Here is a 19,782-nt window from a genome sequence, read left to right on the forward strand (position 1 = left end):
TACAGCATTTGTAAATATTTATTCACCCAACATAGGAACACCTAATGTATAAAGCAAATATTAACGGACATAAAGGAGGGATAGCAATACAACAATAGTAGGATATTTTAATACCCCACTTACATCAATGAATAGATCATCTAGACAAAATCAGTAAGGAAACATTGGCTTTAATGACATGTTAGACCAGATGCACTTAACAGATAAATACAGAATACTTATCCATAAGCAACAGAGTACACATTTTTCTCAAGTACAATGGAACATTTTCTAGTATAGATCATATTAGGCCACAACACAAGTATCAACAAATTTAAGAGGACTGAATTCATATCAAGCATCTATATTGATCACAATGGTATGAAACTAGAAATTACATGAAGAAAACTGGAAAATTCACAAACACGAACAGCATGCTATTGAACAACCATTGAGTCAAAAAAGAAATCACAAAAGAAATGAAAAATACCTACTTAAAAAATACAAACTAAAATAGAAATGTAACATGCCAAAATTTAAATTTTATTATTAAAAATAGTTAAGAGAATTAAAAGGTAAACCAGTAGCTTGTTTATAGGCATTGATCTTGATTGAAAGGTCTTGGGAGTTGAGCTGCCTACTTCCATGAAGTATCCGCTTTTCTGGACTTAACAAGTCTAAAGATCCTGACTTATTCACATAGTATAGTCCCAGAGTAGCTAATGTTTTTCTGCTAATATAAATGAATTTAAGTCACCATAATTTTCTTCTTTATTGTATTAATATGGTAAAATAAACTGATTTTTAGATAAGGTATTCATATTCCTAGGACAAACTCACTTTGTTATATTAAATAATCATTTTTACATTATGTTGGATTTTATTGGCTAAAATATTTTTTGAAGGATTTTTGCATCTGTGTTAATAAGGATTTATCAGTTCTGTGATTTTCTTGTGATCTTTGTCTGATTTGGATATGATGGTAATATTAACCTTGTAAATTGAGTTGGAAAGTATTTCCTCCTCAGTTTTCTGAAAGAGTTTGTGGAGGATTAGTGTTATTTCTTCTCTGTTTGATAGAATTTACCAAAAAAAAGCTATCTAAGCCTGGAGTTTTCTTTGTGGTAAGGTTTTTGTTTACAAATTGTTTCTTTAACTGATACAGGGCTATTTATATTTTCTATTGCTTTTTGGTTCAGTTTTGATAATTTATGTCGTTGGTTATTTTGGTTATTTCATTGAGGCTGCCAAATTTATTGCCACAGAATTGTTTATAATAATGTCTTATTAAATGTTTAATGACGGATCAGAAATAATGTCCTCTCTTGCATTCCTGATAGTGGAATGAAATGTAATTTTTATGTTTTATCTTTCCTTGAACAGTCTGTCAAGAGGCTTGTCATTTTATTAATCTTTTCAAGGGATTATTGGTTTCATTTCATTTTCTTTGTTCATTTCCTATTTTACCAGTTTCTTCTCATACCTTTTTTGTTTCCTTCTTTATATCTAACTGGTTTTAATTTGCTACCCCTCTCCCAAGTTCTTAAGAAGAGAACTCAGATTATTGATTTTAGAGCTTCTTTTCTAATGTAATCATTTAAAATTAGAAAATTTCCTCTACTCTTTTAGCTGCATCCCACATATTTTGATGTTATCATTTTAAAATATTTTATATCTCTTGTGATTTCTTCTTTAACCCAGTAATTCTTAAGAAATATGTGTGTTTTTAAATGCTTGGGTTTACATAGTATTCTTAATTGTTATCTAATTTAATTCCCTTGTGGCTAGGGATCATATTATTTATTATTTCAATCTTTTTAAATGTATTGAGACTTGGTTTTTGACCCCTTGTGTAGTCTGGGCCAAATGAACTTATGTGCTCTTGGAAAGAATGTTATGTTTTTATTAAATGTAATGTTCTATATATATGTATCACAAATCAAGCTGATTGGTAGCATTCTTCATATCTTCTGATTCTTTACTGTTTTTTTGTTGTTGTTGTTGTTGTTGTTTTGTCCATTCTAGTTCTATCAATTTGGTTAAGAGAAGCATGTTAAAATCCCCAGTTATTGATTTTGGAATTGTCTGTTTCATTTTTAAATCTGTCAATTTTGACTTCCTGAATTTTGAAGCTTTGTTACAAGATATATACATATGTATGAATGTTATGCCTTCCTGATGAATTTACTTTTTCTTTTTATAACATATACTTCTATCTCTGGTAATACTTTTTATTTTGAAGTTAACTTTATCTGATACTAATATAGCCACTATAGCTATCCTATGCTTATTGTTCTCTATTTACTTTCAACATATCACTATCTTTATATTTAAAGTGCATCTCTTCTAACTGCATATAGTTGTATTCTATTTCATTATCAATTTTGACAGTACCTGTTAAAGTGTATTGTTTAATGTATATATTGGTAAGTTTAGATTTGTCTTTTTGTATTTGTATTCTATTTGTTGCTTTTGTGTTTTATCCTTCTGGGCTTTTCTCCCCCTGCATATTTTGTTTAGTTGAGTGTTCCTTAAAATTTTGTTTTTATATTCATCTTGAGGTTGTTTTTTTTTTTTTCTTTTTAAAGATTTATTTATTTACTTATTTATGATAGATATAGGGAAAGAGAGAAAGGGGCAGAGACACAGGAGGAGGGAGAAGCAGGCTCCATGCTGGGAGCCCGATGTGGGACTCGATCCCGGGACTCCAGGATTGCGCCCTGGGCCAAAGGCAGGCGCCAAACCGCTGAGCCACCCAGGGATCCCCTTGAAGTTGTTTTTTTAAGTAAGCTCTACATCCAGTGTGGAGCTTGTCATACCTCTGCTATTGTTTCTGCCATTAGGTGTGTCGTTGCATGAAATTTTTTTTGAAGTTTATTCTCACTAGTATTCATTCAGCTTCTTCAATCTATAAATTGTATCTTTCAATAAATTGAGTAAATATTTAATTGTTAAATAAAACATTATTCAAATATTTTTCTACTCCTGTTTTCTACTGTCTTCCTAGGACTCCAATTACGTGCGTGTTGGATCATGTCAAATTATCCAAAAGGCCTCTGATGCTCTGTTCATTTTTTTGTTCAATCTTATCTTTTGGGATTGTTCAGACTAGCTAATTTGTATTGATTTATCTAAAAGTTAATTTGTTCTTTCCTTGGCCATCTTAATTTGGCTGTGTCAACACAAGCTTTTTTTTTTTTTCTTTTTTTTAAGGTTTTGTGTTTATCAGCTCTAAGCTTGTTTTTCTTTTTTTCTTTCTTTCTTTCTTTCTTTCTTTCTTTCTTTCTTTCTTTCTTTCTTTCTTCTTTCTTTCTATAAAACAATTTGTATTTCTTGGCTGGGAGTGTATATATGTACTTTTTATATATTGAAGATTTTTTAATAGGCACTTAGAGTTTTCCTTGATTGTTTCCAACATCTGGGTCATCTCAAGTTTGGTCTCACTTGTTTTCTCTTAACTATGTGTTTGATTTTTCTTAGGTAATTTTAAATTGTATTCTAAACATTATGAATGTTAAGTTGTCATTCTGGATTTCATTGTTTTTCTCTGCTGTGTGTTGTTTCTTTTGCATTAGTAGTTAATTGGAGTTGAACTGCAAACTCTGCTTCTGAGTTGGCAGCTCCAGTTTTACTTCACGTATCTTGTCTTTAGCTAGTCTGCTTTGAGAGTGCCCTGCCCATGTATGGTTCTGGCATGAAACAGGTATCTATATTGACTTTGGGGGTTTCCTCTATTTTTTTCTCCTCTTTTCTATTCCTTTGTACTCTTCTACTGCTGTAGTTTCCCCTGCTTTAGTTTTTGTTTCTCCATCTGTAGTTTATCTGCTTATTATTATTTAAGTTTTATTTATTTATTTGATAAATAGGCTCTATACTCCATGTGCGGCTTGAACTAATGATCCTGAAATCAAGAATCACATGCTCTACTGACTGAGCTAGCTAGATATCCCCAGTTTATCTGTTTCTTATGCTGTGCTGCCTATACTTGGCTCCCAGGTTGAAAGTCTCACAAGGAACTCATTTCTTGTAACTATCCATCTTTAAGCAAGTATTCTCAACCAGTCTGTCTGTGTTTATTATTGTCTAAAGCCTTTAGATAGCTGCTTTTAGTATCTTATTTTTGTTCCACAATGGAGAGTGGTAGTTGTCTAGATACTCTTATTATGCCATTATTGAAAATGGAAGCCCTTGGGTGAAGTTATAGACTACCCAATACTCAGTGGCACACCAAACTGGAATACAATTTATCATAGTTATACACCAGTACATCTTGTCATGATAGCATGTGCACTAAAACAGTGATTTTTTTCCCCAAAATTTTATTTAAATTCTAGTTAGTTAACATGTAGTGTAATATTGGTTTCAGGAGTAGAATTTATTGTCACTTGCATATAATACTGAGTGCTCATCACAAATTCCTTGCTTAATACCCATCACTCATTTAGCCAGTCTCTCACCTCCCTCCCTCCATCAACCCTTAGTTTATTCTCTATCATTAAGAGTCTTTTATAGTTTCATTCTCTTTCTCTTCCCCCCTTCCCATATGTTCATCTGTTTTGTTTCTTAAGTTACACGTAAGAGTGAAATCATATGGTATTTGTCTTTCTCTAACTTATTTCGCTTAGCATAATATACTCTAGCTTCATCCACGTCATTCCAAGTGGTAAGATTTCATTCATTTTTAATGAGTAGTATTGCATTATATGTATGTGTGTATATATATATATGTGTGTGTGTGTGTGTGTGTGTGTGTGTGTATATATCCCACATCTTTCTTTATTCATTCTTCAGTTGATGGACACTTGGGCTCTTTCCAGTTTTGGGTATTGTTGCTAATGCTGCTGTAAACATCAGGGTGTATGTTTCTCTTTGTGAATCTGTATTTTTGTATCCTTTGGGTAAATACCTAGTAGTGTAATTGCTGGATCATACAGTAGTTCTATTTTTAACACTTTGAAGAACTTTCTACTGTTTTCCACAGTGGCTGTCCCAGTTTGCATTCCTGCCAACAGTGAAAGAGGGGTTCCCCTTTCTCTGCATCCTCACCAACACCTGTTGTTTGCTGTGTTATTACTTTTAGCCATTCTGACTGGTGTGAGGTGGTATCTCATTGTGGTTTTGATTTGTATTTCCCTGATGATGAGTGATGTTGAACATCTTTTCATGTATCTGTTAGCTATCTAATGTCTTCCTTGGCAAAAATGTATTTGTGCCTTCTGCCCATTTCTTAACCTGGACTATTTGTTTTTTGGTGTTGAGTTTGTTAAGTAATGCAGATTTTGGATACTAACCTTTTATCCAATATGTCATTTGCAAATATCTACTCCCATTCCATAGGCTGCCTCTTAGTTTTGTTGATTGTTTCCTTCACTATGCAGAAGCTTTTTATCTTGGTGAGGTCCCACTAGTTCATGTTTGCTTTTGTTTCCTTTACCACTGGAGATGTGTCTAATAAGAAGTTGCTATGGCCAGTGTTGAAGAGGTTGCTGCCTATGTTCTCCTCTATGATTTTGATGATTTCCTGTCTCACATTTAGGTCTTTTATCCATTTTGAATTTATTTTGGTCTATGGTATAAGGAAGTGGTCCATTTTCATTCTTCTGCATGTTGATGTTCAGTTTTTCCAACACCGTTTGTTGAAGGGACTGTATTCCATTGGATATTCTTTCCTGCTTTGTCGAAGATTAGTCAACCATAAAGCAGTGAATTTTGAACCTTAAAAAGAAGGTATTAGAAATTGATAGTTAAACTCATCTACCAAAATATATTCATAATCTTAATTATTATATAGTATTTTATTCTTAATATTAACATATTATATCTTGGTTATTATATAATAAAAATCTGTTGATAGCAATTGATAATTATAAGGATTATATTTCTAAAGATTCTGAATTTACTTGTGCTGGAGTGCTGTTTCTCATATAGCCTTTGGGGATGAATTGAAGATGCAAAAGATTTAGTCCAGTGTAATAGTGACTAAACTGTAACTAACTCATATTTACTAATTTATAATGGAGGAAATACTTTTGTCAGGGATTAGGCTAAATATTTTATTAATTTCTGGGTTCCTCCTCTCCCCCCCTTTTTTAAAGATGTTATTTATTTATTTGAGAGTGACAGAGAGAGAGGGTGCTCTATAATGAGTAGGGGTGTGTGTGTGTGTGTGGGGGGGGGTAGGGGGGACAGGAAGCCCAGAAAGAGAGGGAAAAGCAGGCTTCCCCACTGAGCAGGAAGTCTGAAGACATGGGGCTTGATCCCAGGAAGGAAGACACTTAACTGACTGAGCCACCCAGGTGCCCCTTCCTCTCCCTCTTAAAATTTACTCAAGACTCTTTAAGACATGATTGTTGCTACCTTTTAATGTGAGTTAATCTTTAATGTGCATAACAATTATTATGACAGTACTATAAAGAAAGACATATTAAGTAAATTCTTAACTATTCAGAATAGGAAAAGGGAAGAGAACTTTAAAATATTTTTCCCTTAAATAAGGTCCAAGTTAATAATATCTTTTAGCAGGATAATTAAGGGCCATAAATTAGAATTAGTAGGTGGATAAATCAGTGGTACAAGAAGAAGTATGTTTTATCACATCCTTATGCCCCGTTATTTTAAAGATAATACTGATGATTATCACTAACAGAAATTTTGTTGTAGGCTGTATTATTACAGAACAGAATTTTTTAGGTATTTAAAATTATATACCTGGAGATACTTAAGCAAAATGATAAAGGACCACTGTTGTACTCTGCAGTAGTAGCTGTAAAAACAACCCTCCTCTTGGAGACTAGAACCCCATTGAAGTAAACTTTTTTTTTTTTCTTGAGGTTTCTTAATTCATGTTTGGATCATATTTCCCAGGTGTGTGAACTAGAACTGCCACTCCCACAGTTGGGTTCCTGTCAGAGCTTCCTAGTCTTTTGTTGTATCTGTATGCTCTTCTTCAGTCTACCTAGGAAACTGCTTCTCAGAACTTTGTTATATCTTCCCAATGGGAGGCAAGTTCAGGTTCTTTTCGTTTTTATTTATTTTTTATTTTTTTTTATTTTTTTAAGAGAGAGAGATGGAGGAGGGCCAGGGGCGGGCAGAGGGAGAGGGTGAGAGAGAATCTTAAGCTGGCACCATGCTGGGCACAGGGCTCGACCATGGCTCAATCTCACAACCCTGACATTATGACCTGAGTTAAAATCCAGAGTTGGATACGCAGCTGATCGAGGCACCCTGGTACCCCTTCAGGTTCTGTTTTAAAGTACATTCGCTTAGGGCATCTGGGTGCTCAATTGGGTAAGCGTCTGCCTTTGGTTCAGGTCATGATTCCAGGGTCCTGAGATCAAGCCTCATATTGAGCCCCATGTTGGGCTTCCTGCTCTGCGGGAAGCCTGCTACTCCCTCCTGCTTGTGCTCTCACTGGCTCTTGAATGAATGAATGAATGAATGAATGAATGAATAAGTAAGTCTTTTTAAAAAAACTTAGTAACGTTGGCTTATTTTTCAGTGCGAGAATTGAAATTCCCAAAGTTGGGTCAAAAATGAAATGTTCGTCAAGTACATAAAAAAACCTACCAGGTATTGTCTTCTGAAAAGTATTAAGAGGGATCCCTGGGTGGTACAGTGGTTTAGTGCCTGCCTTTGGCCCAGGGCGCGATCCTGGAGACCAGGGATCGAATCCCACGTCGGGCTCCTGGTGCATGGAGCCTGCTTCTCCCTCTGTCTATGTCTCTGCCTCTCTCTCTCTCTCTCTCTCTCTCTCTCTCTCTCTCTCTCTCTCTGTGACTATCATAAATAAATAAAAATTAAAAAAAACAACAACAACAACAGTGAAAAGTATTAAGAGGTGACATAGGAGCTATGAGAGTTATATTTGGTAGACAATGAAAAAAGAAAGACACTCTTCGTATCTTACAAAGTACATTTCTTTTTCTCGGTTACTGAAATTAATTTGTTAAGCTAATCCAATTTCTTTGGTAGGTGGTACTCTTGCATACAATGAGTAAAGGCTTACACATTTAAATGTTTTATGTTTAAGGAAGAAATAAAAGTTGAACTGGGTAGGCTTTGTTTAGATAAAAGGAAACAAGAATTTCCTTGCCATGGATGCTCCTGAAAAGGGTGTAGCACCAAACAGTTGTTCTGTACCTTCTTTGTATAAGAGATACTTTGCTAAATAGCTTTTTTTTTTTTTTTTTCAGTAGATAATATCTCTGGTCAGAAAGATTGTTGCTAGCTACAGACCTGAGACAAGTTAAGGGCAGAACTCCTAACTTCTGAGCCAGGACCATTGGCTTGACACCTTATACCAGTTGGATGCATTAATTTATAAATATGGAATGATGCTCATTATTACAGTGTTTTACTTAAGTTAGGAAGTGTAATATCTGAGTTTTGATATTTCCAGTTACAATAAAATTCCACTTCAAAATGGCTTTAAGAGAATCTGTCAGCATCTACTATTGAGCTGGTAATATCAATGGTTTCAGGCAGTACATTATCTATTACTCAGACTGTCCCTAAAGACTTAATTCTTTTCTATCTCTGTCTCTACCTTCCACCTTGACCAATTTAATCCGAAAGCTGATTATTCTCATGATTTGAAGATGGTGTCCAGCATCTCACTGGCCACGTGGTTTATAGCTCATATCAGGGCAGAAAGAGTGACTTTGGCCCAACCATCCAATAAAAAGTTTTGAGATTTACTCCACTTGGGCATGCTTAGGTCACATGCCCAGTCCTTGACCAGCCGCTATGGGCAGATGGAATCATCTTACCTGAGAACAGTTAAACTCCTAAGAAGTAATGGCAGGGTGAGGGTAGAAGAGGGTGTAGGTAGATGTTGGGAGTTGACAAAAACTCTGTACATTCCAGATTCCAAACTTGAACATTGTTATTTGCAATTCTTTTAATTTGGAGAGAGGAGAAAATGCCTGTTCAATTTTAAGTTTAAACTTTTTAGGTACTAATTTACTTTGATTCTTGACTGGCAAACATCATCTTTCTTTTCAGGTAATACCTCATAATACTGGTTTAAAACATCCCATTATTATGAGCTAAAGCAGTATAATTCTGATGAAATTTCATTACTAGAGTTGTAATAAAAACGTTTCCTCTTCATTAATTATGTGGTGAAGTTTATTGTTCATGAAAATGAAACTAATATATTACTTTGTAGGATCACCAAACAGCAGAATGGTACATTGGTGCTCTGAATTGGTTAGTGCAAATTTTAAGCTTGTCTATGAAAAAAAATAAAGTATAAATTCAAAACTCTATTAAATGCCATGTTTTAAAAGTTATATTTCTTTTTATTTTTACATAGCCATCATTTATTTAGTTGAATTAAGGAATTATGTTCATGTGAAAAATTTTCTCTCATTTAGATTTAGTCTTCTGTATTTAGATTTAAATTTTTTACCTGCTTTCTAAGTAGGCACCCATACTTTTGCTAAGAGATAATAATGATTTACGTTATATTATTGCTATAATTTCTCATTAACTTCTGTTGATCTTTTCTGGAAGTGCATCTTTTTCTATTTCATTCTGTTTTCACTACTACATAGTAAGTTCGGGTTCTTATGCTTTGTAACTGACTTTAGTAAATAAATTTTTTCTGGGCCTCTTTTTCTGATCAGCATGACCCTGGGACCACCTGCGTTAGATACATTTTGTTTAAAATGCAAAATCAAGGAGAGGCTGGGAATCCTCCATACCCTAGGAGATGTTCAAAAATCACTGTTCTAGTCTCTCCTTTTTCTAGTTTCTTCTTTCAAGAGAAGTGGTTTCTAACCATTCTTATGACCCATAATGACTGTGTCCAAAAATTTGAGTCTCCTACCATGGGGAGGGGGGAATGCTTAATTTTCACAAAGCAGAAAATAATTGTGTATGTTTTGTTAAAATTTTCAACTTAAGTTTTACTAGCATTGCAATATTATTTAGAAATATATATTATTGCTATAGTTTTAAAATATACATGTATAAAAATTTGCGAGTACCTGAACATTAAGTTTTGTACTATGCTAACTCTGAAACACAAAGATGATGAATATATAAGGATACAATTTCTAAGTAAGAAGTAGCCTGATAGGAGGCAAGAAAAGGGGAGCATTTGAGGTCTAGGGATATTGCTAATATTGTAGAGATCCACACCTTTGGCATATCACTATTTGTGAATCATTGCATTTGGTTATGTTATTGCCTCTTGTAAAACATTCATGCCTTCTTGGGAATTCCATTTTCTGCCTAGTGTTTAAGGCTTTTCATTGTTAAGCATTAGTATGTTTCTCATTGCTCACTTTTCTGTTCTTAAATTTTCTTCAGACACATTTGCTCTTTGTGCTTTGAATGTACCTTACGCATTTTGCCGTGTCTTTGCTGTACCTCTTTGCGTTTTATTCTCTAAGGTCCAAACATTCTCTGTGACCCTCTTCCCCAACCCCTTTTGCCCTTTCATTCTTATCTTTGAGTTCAGAAGCTCTCTTTATGTAGTAGGCACTATTTCATGCAGCCATGATTTAGTTATATATGCTTGTCTTATTTCTCCAACTGGACTGGAAGCTCCTTGAAGGTTGTAGGCCATATCCTCTAATTTTCTCTCTCCCCAGATATCAACATACACTTTCTGCATAGCAGTCAATAAAAGGATGTCAGTTTCATTGCTAGAAATTTTTTCCAGCTTTAGAGTAAGCTCATCTAAATTGTGGTCTGGTAAATATTTTATACTACTCTCTCTGCTTGCTTGCCTGAGAAAACATGCAAGGTACGAATGGATGTGTTTTATTGTCTGTATCCAAACTGTGGATGAAGTAATAAGATTTTAGATAAATGAAAGTAATATTTTTGTATATTAATACTTTATTTCTAGGTTTCTGTATTTTTTTTCTCTATGCTAGTCACACATGCAGATTTATATACGACATATATAAGTATGCCTGTAGGTATAATACATTTATGTTTGTATTTTTAATTTGCTTTTATTACCATAACTTCAGTGTTATATCATCTCCAGGATTAATAATTTTATTCAGAGTTAAAACTTAGCAGAATAATATATGATAATATGTATAGATTGTGTTTGACATAGTTGGATGAATTTTTATAGGTAAAAATTTATATGACAGAAAGGAAATCTCATTTAAGAAATGAACTGCACTATTTAAAATAGAAACCTGAGATCTTTTTCACATTGCAGCTGAGTTAAACAAATAATCTTTCCAACATTACTAAGAAATGCATGTAGTTAAAAATACATTTATACATATTATTTTTAAAAACCTAGTTAACTTTAAAATATGTAAGTTTTCTTGTCGTTTAGGGTTCTGTGAAGCTGATCATCAAGAGGGTTGCAAATCATTGGTGGTTTCTATTTTCAGATTTCCACATCCCGGAGTAATTTGCTTTAATTTCACCCAATTTAACCTATACTTCACACCATCACCATTCAGCTTTAATAGCTATGTTCTATGCATAAGAAAAGCAGATAAATGTCCACAATTAGGCTGCAAATGATTACAACTAGTTAGGGCTTTATGAAGACAAAACTTAAAGGACTATGGCGCCAAACAAAGCCACAAAAGACGACTGAAAATGCTGTCTCGAGAAGTCAAGTCTACCATGGCATTTGATTTATCACTTTTGTAGTTGATTTTACTTATTTTTAATATATTGGCAGGTGTGCTGACTCAGAAATATTCAGCTTTAAGGAATATTAGGTTTCTGTTACTTTAGTTTTTATTTGCTTCCTTGAATTTCACCATAGATAAGCCAGATTAAATTGTTTAAAAATTACTAAAATAACATTTTTTAGAAATTAAACATGGTTGATTTGAAATGTGCTAGGATTTGTATACCTTTTCAGTGCATTTGTTAAAACTTTTCCGAAATGTTTATGTGTATGTTAAGTGACCCTATCAGACTTTTAATGGAAGTATAATTTTACAATTCTGTATTTCATTTTTAGATGGATCTTAGCATGCAAAATACGTTCCTATAGAGTATTACTTAGGTAATATATATGCACATATATAAAAGATTTAGAACTCGTTTTAATCCTGTTTATGTGTATTTATGTTTTCCTTCCTATATGTAAATATGTAAGTTCCGGTTGATGGTTAATGCACAGCATTTAATGTATAAGAAATTTGGTAGTGTTAAGTTTTTTTAAAAAGTGTAACTATTCATTTTACTATAAAACCATATCTTCCTCTTACAGAATAAGATCTGTCCTTTTAATTAATGTATCTCTGTATTTAACAAGGTAAATCTGAGTTTAAAGAATGGATCTTATCTCTCTTGAAAATTTTCAGTCAAGATTTTGACACAAAGTTTTTGTTTTGAGTGAAAAAAATTCAGGGTTTTAGGTTAGTGTTTAGATTTCAGTCTTTAGTCATTCTGTTAAAATTCTCTCATTCTATACATCAGTAGCAGTACTGTTAGTCTTTAGTCGTTCTGTTAAATATTCTCTCATACTATACGTTGAGTAGCAGTACTGATGGATATTAGTTTCATTTTACAGTCTGTGTACATGCAGAATTATTCTTGTAATTGAAATAATCCCCATTTTAGAAATATAGTATCCAGTTTTTTTGTGAGGTAATGTGTATTTATATAAATGTACCTCTTCTACGTAATCCTTATATTCTTAAATGATCAAATAATTAAATAATATCTCTTTATTGCTGCTTAGAAGCCAAAATAAATGTAAATTAAGACCCCTAGCAGTTGTGGGTTTTTACAGCATATGTATGTATGCACACTGTTGCTAACTCTAAAAATAATGCTCAGGAACTAATAGCATGTTACCCTTATAAAACCAATATATATGGGAAAGTATACTGAAACTTATTTTTAACATATCTTTATTTTAAAGAAAGTAGTCAATTGTCTATCCTACAAAGTAGACCAGTGTAGCCATGACAAGACAATACAGCTACACAGCTTCACAGTTGTATTAAACTAGTTTCATATGCTATATCATAAAACTTTCAGTCCAATCAGCAACTAAATTTAAATACTGCAAATTGTAGCAGCAAAACAATAATTCTGCTGATTAGCCCCTTTCCATTTCTTGTAAGTGAACTGTTTATGCTGTTGAGTACCTTTTGAAAAAAGAAAAAGCCAAAACAGCCTTGATTAGTCAAGGAGTAATTGGATGACTTGATTTTAGCAAGAGAATGAATTGGTTGATGATAGCCTGTAACTAAGTGTAGTGGTTCTGTTCAGATGAATACATAACATACAGTCATCAGATCTTGACAGGTATAACATATAAGCAGTGCTAAAGTCTGGTGGTGGTGGAGATAGGATGGAGATGGAGGGGAATAAGTTTGCTATGAAGTCTCTTACTGGAAAATTTGAGGTAATATTTATAGGAATTTAGAGAGACTTTTTTTTTTTTTTTTTTTAACATTGCGGATGTGGTAGGAGATTGTCTTACTGATTTGTTTTACTATAGCCCCCATGTTTTGTGCTCTAAAGACAAAAGAACTAAAGGATCATTTAACTTTCTTCAGGGGGATCAGTGATATCATATCCTTTCTCTCTTGTTGAAGATCATGGTTCATTAGTAGAGCCATGTAGGAAAGCCTTGAAGATTTCATTGTTTATATTTAACTATTTAAAGTCTTAGAACTTTTAGCACACTGCATTCTTAGTTATTTTGTTTTTAAGAATTAATTTGCATTTATATTACTGAAGTAAAGCCTAAAGCCAAAAAAAAATTTTAATCTGTTCCTTTGTACAGTAGTCCCCCCTTACGTGTGGAAGATACATCCCAAGAGCCCTCATGGATGCCTGAAACCAGGGTAGTACTGATCCTAATTAATATATTGGTTTTTTTTCTATACATACTGTGATAAAGTTTAATTTATAATTTAGGCACAGTAAGAGATTAATAAAATAACTAATAATAGAACAATTATAACAACATATTGTAATAAAAGTTATGTGAATGAAAGTTAACGTCTTTCTATCTTAAAATGTCTTACTGTACTCACCCTTCTTGTGATGATGTGAGATGATAAAATGCCTGTGTGGTGAGATGAAATTAGGTGAAGGATATAGGCATTGTGATGTAGTGTTAGTCTACTATAGACCTATTGACAATGCATCAGAAGGAAGAGCCTCTGCTTGCAGACCATAGTTGGCTGCAGGTAACTGAAGCCATGGATGATAAGTGGTACTATTTGTAGCTAGACTTCTTAAATAAGCCCAAATTATCATCCATCCCCTAGGCCCCCCAAAGAATGTATTATAGTAACATGCCCTTTAATGCTTGTCATAATGGACTACATGGGTCTAAAAGTTTCATTTGCATAAAATATGAGGTGACTTTATTGCCAGATAGTTAAATGACTAGGGCAGACCTGCACAGCTAGTTCCAGGGCAGGTGCGGGGTATGACAAGGTGCAGGCCCAGGCAGGTCCATTCTGGTACTGTCTTTGGTTTGGCACCACCTGGTGGCGATTGTTTGCTCTGGCCTAAATACTGATTGTGATGGCTGGATCTCTAGGATTTTAGGATAGCAGTAAAATTCTAGAATGCTCTCAGGCAGTTGGTACTCATTTTGTTGAGTCAATTAGAGTGAATTGGGTTGGAAGACCATTGGGGATGCAGTGCCCTACCTTACACAATATGCTCCCTAAGATGTGATTGCTTACTTGCCCATGACCTCTCTAGTTCTTCCATGTTTTGTCTTTTGTGTTAGAGCTTTGGATTATTGTATTTAAGGATGTAATTATTTTGTGAGGTATGTTACCTGGTTTTAAGACCTCTACCTTCATAGTACTTTTCACTTAGACCCACAAATGTGTTCTCTGTTGTTGAATGTGGATTTAGTCAAATCATCACTTTCCTTTTCTAACACCAGAGTCCTCCCTTTTCTATTCCTTCTACTACCCCCCATATTTAGAAAAACTGAGTAAAAGTCATAATCCATTGTATTATAGATAAAGCTATAAAATAGTTATTTTTAAAGTTAATAGCCAGCCATTTACTTGACTGATTAATACCTGTCACATGTTTACATTTTTCTAGCATTTAAACACCAGTTTCAAACTCTAGCGGAGACAATATTATCTCTTATCACAGCATCAATACACTTAAATATGGGATTAAAAAATAATTTATACTTCCGTCAAAACCTGTTCATGAATCTTAATCTAAATTTTAAATGGCATCTACATAACTCCAGTGTTCCATTTTGAAACCTTGAGACTGTCTTTTTCCATCAGCTTATACTGAATACTGACCCCCTCCCTGCTTCCCTTCATCCTGGATTTATTTTTTTATATTAATTATGTGCTGATCTTTCTCCCCTATTAGACTGTAAACATCTTTGAAGGCAGAAACTAATCTTATTCAGCTTTTTCTCATCTCTGAAATTTGCCTTCCTGCTCCTGGCATCATTCTCTTTGTGATTAACATTCAGTAAACGCTTTTAAAATAGGTCTAGTAATTGTATCTTTAACTAGGTATTATATACCTCCAATTTATGACTGACCACATTTCATTTCTTCTCAATTTGATACCATTCTCCCTACCCAATAGAAGACACAAAAATCTTTGTAAAAATTTTATTTATTTTTTTAGATTTGAACCCTTTCATATTCTTTCTGTAACTAGTAACCAATAGTCTACTGCTTTGTGTGCAACCATCAGTATCTCTCCAAACTATTAGATCTGGTATAAAATTGATAGAATCATTTAAAGAGAGTGTGAGTGAATAAGCAAGAGCAGGATCACAAGAGTTCTCTGAAAGTCTCTCTTGATATTTTATAGTGTAAGAGATTAAATTTCAATTCTTCCATCAGTGTTAGAAGCTTTCCATCAATTGAGGAGAGCCTGGGTGGCTCAGTTGGTTAAGCATCTGACTCTTGTTTTCATCTCAGGTCATGATCTCCGGAGTCGTGAGATAGAGCCCCATGTTGGGCCCCATACCTACTTAAGATCTCTCTTGCCCTCTCCCTCTGTCCCTCTTACCCCTCTAAGGAAAAAAAAAGAAGATGAAGTTTTCCATCAATTCATATCTGCATATTTGAACCTGTGGTAGTATCTTTTTGGTTGTTTTATACGACATCCTTTGTCTATTAGTGTACACCAGTGGTTTTCAGCTTTGGATTGGCAATGTTTGGAGACCTTTTTTTTTCTTTTTAAAGATTTTTACTTTTCAGTAATCTCTACACCTGATATGGGGTTTGACCTCCCAGCCTCAGAACTAAGAGTCACACACTCCACCAACTGAGCCAGCCAGGTGCCCATCTGCAGACATTTTTTATCTTCACAGCTGGAGTGTTTGTTTGCCTGTATGTGTGCACATGTGTATGTTCCAGGCATCTAGTTTGTAGAGGCCAGGGGTGCTGTTAAACACCATATAATACACAACACCCACAACAAAGAGTTATATGGCCCAAAATGTTAGTAGTGTCAAGACTGAGAAATCTTGGTATATACTTGTTTTTAGCTTGTCATTTATCAGGATAGCTAACGTATCCTAAGTACTTACTATGTATCTGGCACCATCCTAAGATTTTCATGTATATGATCGTTTTTAGTCTTCAGAACAATCTTACAAGGCAAGTATTATAGTTTCTATATTTTACAGATAAGAAAACTAAGGCTCAGAGAAATTAATCACATAACTAATGAATCAGATAGTCTTGAAACCTAGGTTAGGTTTGAATCCATGTAGTCTGATTTCAGAATTGGTGCCCTTACTCACTTCTGCTATACTTATATTTCCATTCTGTTTGTGATCTCCTCTTGAGTCTGCTTCTGTTTGCTGTTATCTGCTCCTGAAAGTCCTCATCTGTATTCAAGCCTTCCCTCCTTAATCCTGATTTGTGCTGATTAATCCCTTCTCTCTCCTTTTCTCTTTTGCATTTATTGATCTTAGTTATAGCTTATAGGTATGTTTTTTTCTTAATTTGATTTATAAATTTTAAAAATCATGACATAATACATAATCCAGTACAGTACACCCAAGAATTTTTCAGCAAATAACTAAATGAATATTCATCACTAATAGTCAAGCAGTTCAAAGGTGAAGAGATGAAACACAAAAACTTCTCACATCTGTTATTACAGTTTGCCATGTTTTATGTTTTACTTACTCTTTTAATTTATGTGATTGACATGCTTAGCACTGGTTTCTTTGAAATACTTGCTAAATATCTTATTGTGTGCTGTGAAATTGATCCTTTGCTGTTGTGCTGCATGTCTAGCTTCATCTAGAATCTATAGTTCCCCTCTAACAGTTTTTCATCCTGAGTGCTAATGAGTGCTTGAAACATTCATTCATTCATTGATTCCTTTATTCTTCACTTCACCTAATGCCTAATTGTGTATCAGCTCAGATCAAGGCACTGAAGAGAACTAGAAAGGCATAAGAGAATCCTCAAGCTTAGGTAACTAGGAGGTAGAATCACATATTCTATTACTAGATATACATGCTACAGATCATGTGAATAAAATAGGTATTGTTAGCAGTTCAGAGAACAGATATAGTTAGAGAAGGTATCGTGGAGATACCATTTCAGTGACATCTAATTAAGGCCGTGAAAGATATGTAACTTTTCTTGAAAGGTAGAAATAGGGAAGAAGACTATTCCATGCAGAAGGATGAGTAACAGCACTGAAAATATAAGATGAAATTATTGAGAATGGATCTGTTTGATTAAAAGGTGAGCTATTAAAAAAAAAGGTGAGCTATTAATGGGCACCACCATTAGAAAAATTATAGCTCTGATTTGCTGTTCAGTTTATATTGTGAATGGCAGAGTCTACGTGACTCCTTTATTCATTGTTTATAATACTGCTAGTAAAGATAAAATTCTAGTTTTTGTTAATTTCTCTGTGCATTTTTTCTCCTGCTTACAACATAACTCTGAAAAAGTTATAAACATGGATCATCCTAGGAGCCATATTTAGGTTAATATTGAGCCACAAATTTTACCATACTTTGTTTCAAACAAGTCCCTACAACTCCTCTAATAACTCAGGTATAGTAGACATTTAAACCTGGACTCCTCTAGAATTGTCTTGTAAGATGAGGGGAAATTAAACTATGCATTTTAGGGGCGGATTTGATTTGTAATGGAAAGGCTCTATGACTTTGAGGCCCACAGAAGAAAATGGGCAAAAATAGTGACAGTTGAATGTGCAGAACTTTCTGAGCTTCATGAGTCAGCTCAAGTTTGACTTGAACTGAGGGTTTGTGGAGAGTGAGGGTAGGCCAAGGCCATTTTAGAGAGGGCTTTTTCTACTGGCAGAAGGGTAAATGATATTTCAGAGTTAGGAAGTTAGCGAGATGGCTATTGAAACGGTTAATACAACAAAAGCAGCTTGCTCAGCATTAGAGGTAGAGCAGAATCTCAGTAAATACTAATTTAAAATATTGTTGATTAAAGTTGCCTTTTATACATTTATAAGGTATCTATTCTATAGAATAAGAAGTAAAAATATTATTGAGAGATGAATATTAATTTTCATTAAGGTACTTTTCTGCCTACTTCTTTGGAAAGAATTGATATGCAAAAAAAAAAAGACTTCGGGATCCCCTGGTGGCTCCGCGGGTGCGGGTCTAGCACCCGCCTTCAGCCCAGGGCATGACCCTGGGGACCCGGGATTGAGTCCTGCGTAGGGCTCCCTGCATGGGGCCTGCTTCTCTCTCCTGTGTCTCTGCCCCCTTCTTTCTCTTTCTCTTTCTCTTTCTCTCTCTCTCTCTCTCATGAATAAATTAATAAAATCTTTTTAAAAAGACTTAATAATGTTTCTGCAACTAAAAATGTAAAAGCCTCAAAAAAAAATGTAAAAGCCTCGAGCAGTTGAAATAATTAAGTACAGGTGTTGACTCTGGGTTATAATTCAAAACTATTAAGTGACTTTAAGGATTCTTTAATGGTGTGGATGTCTAATTATCTGCAATATAAGTATCATAGCAGTAAGTGTCAGGCAGAGCTTTTTGGTGTTCTCTATATTTAAAGAAATATCTTGTATGCTATTGTAATGTGCTTTTGATCAGTAAAGTGGTATCAGTAATAACCTAAAGGAGTTTTTGCTTGCTACTGCACTAATAATAAGCTTCAGCTTTACTGGTTTCATGTCTTTATGTCTATAAATTTTTTTCTCTTTGGTCATCTCATTCTTCCTACTTAATGTTTTGTTTTTGAGTTATTAAAAATTTTTTAACTTACATGAACTCTTAAAATTAGGAGAAAATAATACACCAAAATTTCTTTTTTTAAAATTTAATTAATTTATTTATTTTATTTATTTATTCATGAGAGACACAGAGAGAGAGAGAGGGGCAGAGACACAGGCAGAGCGAGAAGCAGGCTCCATGCAGGGAGCCCGATATGGGACTCGATCCCGGGACTCCAGGATCACGCCCTGGGCCGAAAGCCGACGCTAAACCACTTAGACACCCGGGAATACCCCTACACCAAAATTTCTAAAATTTTCTCAGAACTCGACTGGCCTACTTTATTATTCTCTCCTAAATATCTATTTGTTTCAAGATTGGGGATTATTTTTTTTACTTCTAGCATTACTTGATTGCTTCCATATAAATCAATTACTTTGTTAAAAGTCCTGCATAAGTCATTTATAATTTCTTTAATTTTAGATTAGTTTCTGAAAGTCAGCCACATGTGCATTTTATTTTATAAAGCTTTTTGAAAACCTTGGTTAATTTATGAATATGTCAGAGGGATGGTAGTTTTTCTTCCTCTTGGCCAGGATTTAGTTTTCTATGTGAGAGTGGAGAGGAGAGAGAAGAGAAGCAAAGCAAAAGCAAATTCTTTTGGCTGC

At 34.2% G+C, this 19,782-nt stretch overlaps 1 protein-coding gene and 1 long non-coding RNA gene across 10 annotated transcripts in view; one reads left to right on the top strand and one right to left on the bottom strand.

Annotated features, from left to right (window-relative positions):
• LOC140624270 (uncharacterized) overlaps window positions 1-14,481 on the bottom strand; it is a 44,509-nt gene extending 30,028 nt beyond the window's left edge. For 2 of the 4 annotated variants that reach the window (XR_012023758.1, XR_012023757.1), the window contains exons 1-3: window positions 14,340-14,466; window positions 7,546-7,727; window positions 5,271-5,694 (exon numbers count right to left, since the gene is read on the bottom strand). This is a non-coding gene — a long non-coding RNA (uncharacterized lncRNA). Of the gene's footprint in view, window positions 1-5,270; window positions 5,695-7,545; window positions 7,728-13,970; window positions 14,003-14,339 lie in introns of all 4 variants that reach the window. The other 2 variants (XR_012023759.1, XR_012023760.1) reach the window with 2 other exon arrangements.
• OLA1 (Obg like ATPase 1) overlaps window positions 1-19,782 on the top strand; it is a 163,849-nt gene that overhangs the window by 72,131 nt on the left and 71,936 nt on the right. Inside the window, exon 1 of one of the 6 annotated variants that reach the window (XM_072811035.1) lies at window positions 13,723-13,778. The exons of 4 other annotated variants lie outside the window; for them this stretch is intronic. The gene's annotated coding sequence lies outside the window, so the exon portion shown is untranslated. Of the gene's footprint in view, window positions 1-13,722; window positions 13,779-17,581; window positions 17,655-19,782 lie in introns of those variants that run through there. One more of the 6 variants, XM_072811033.1, reaches the window with a different exon arrangement.

This window comes from Canis lupus, chromosome 34 (assembly GCF_048164855.1).
Source record: "Canis lupus baileyi chromosome 34, mCanLup2.hap1, whole genome shotgun sequence".
Taxonomy (NCBI): domain Eukaryota; kingdom Metazoa; phylum Chordata; class Mammalia; order Carnivora; family Canidae; genus Canis; species Canis lupus.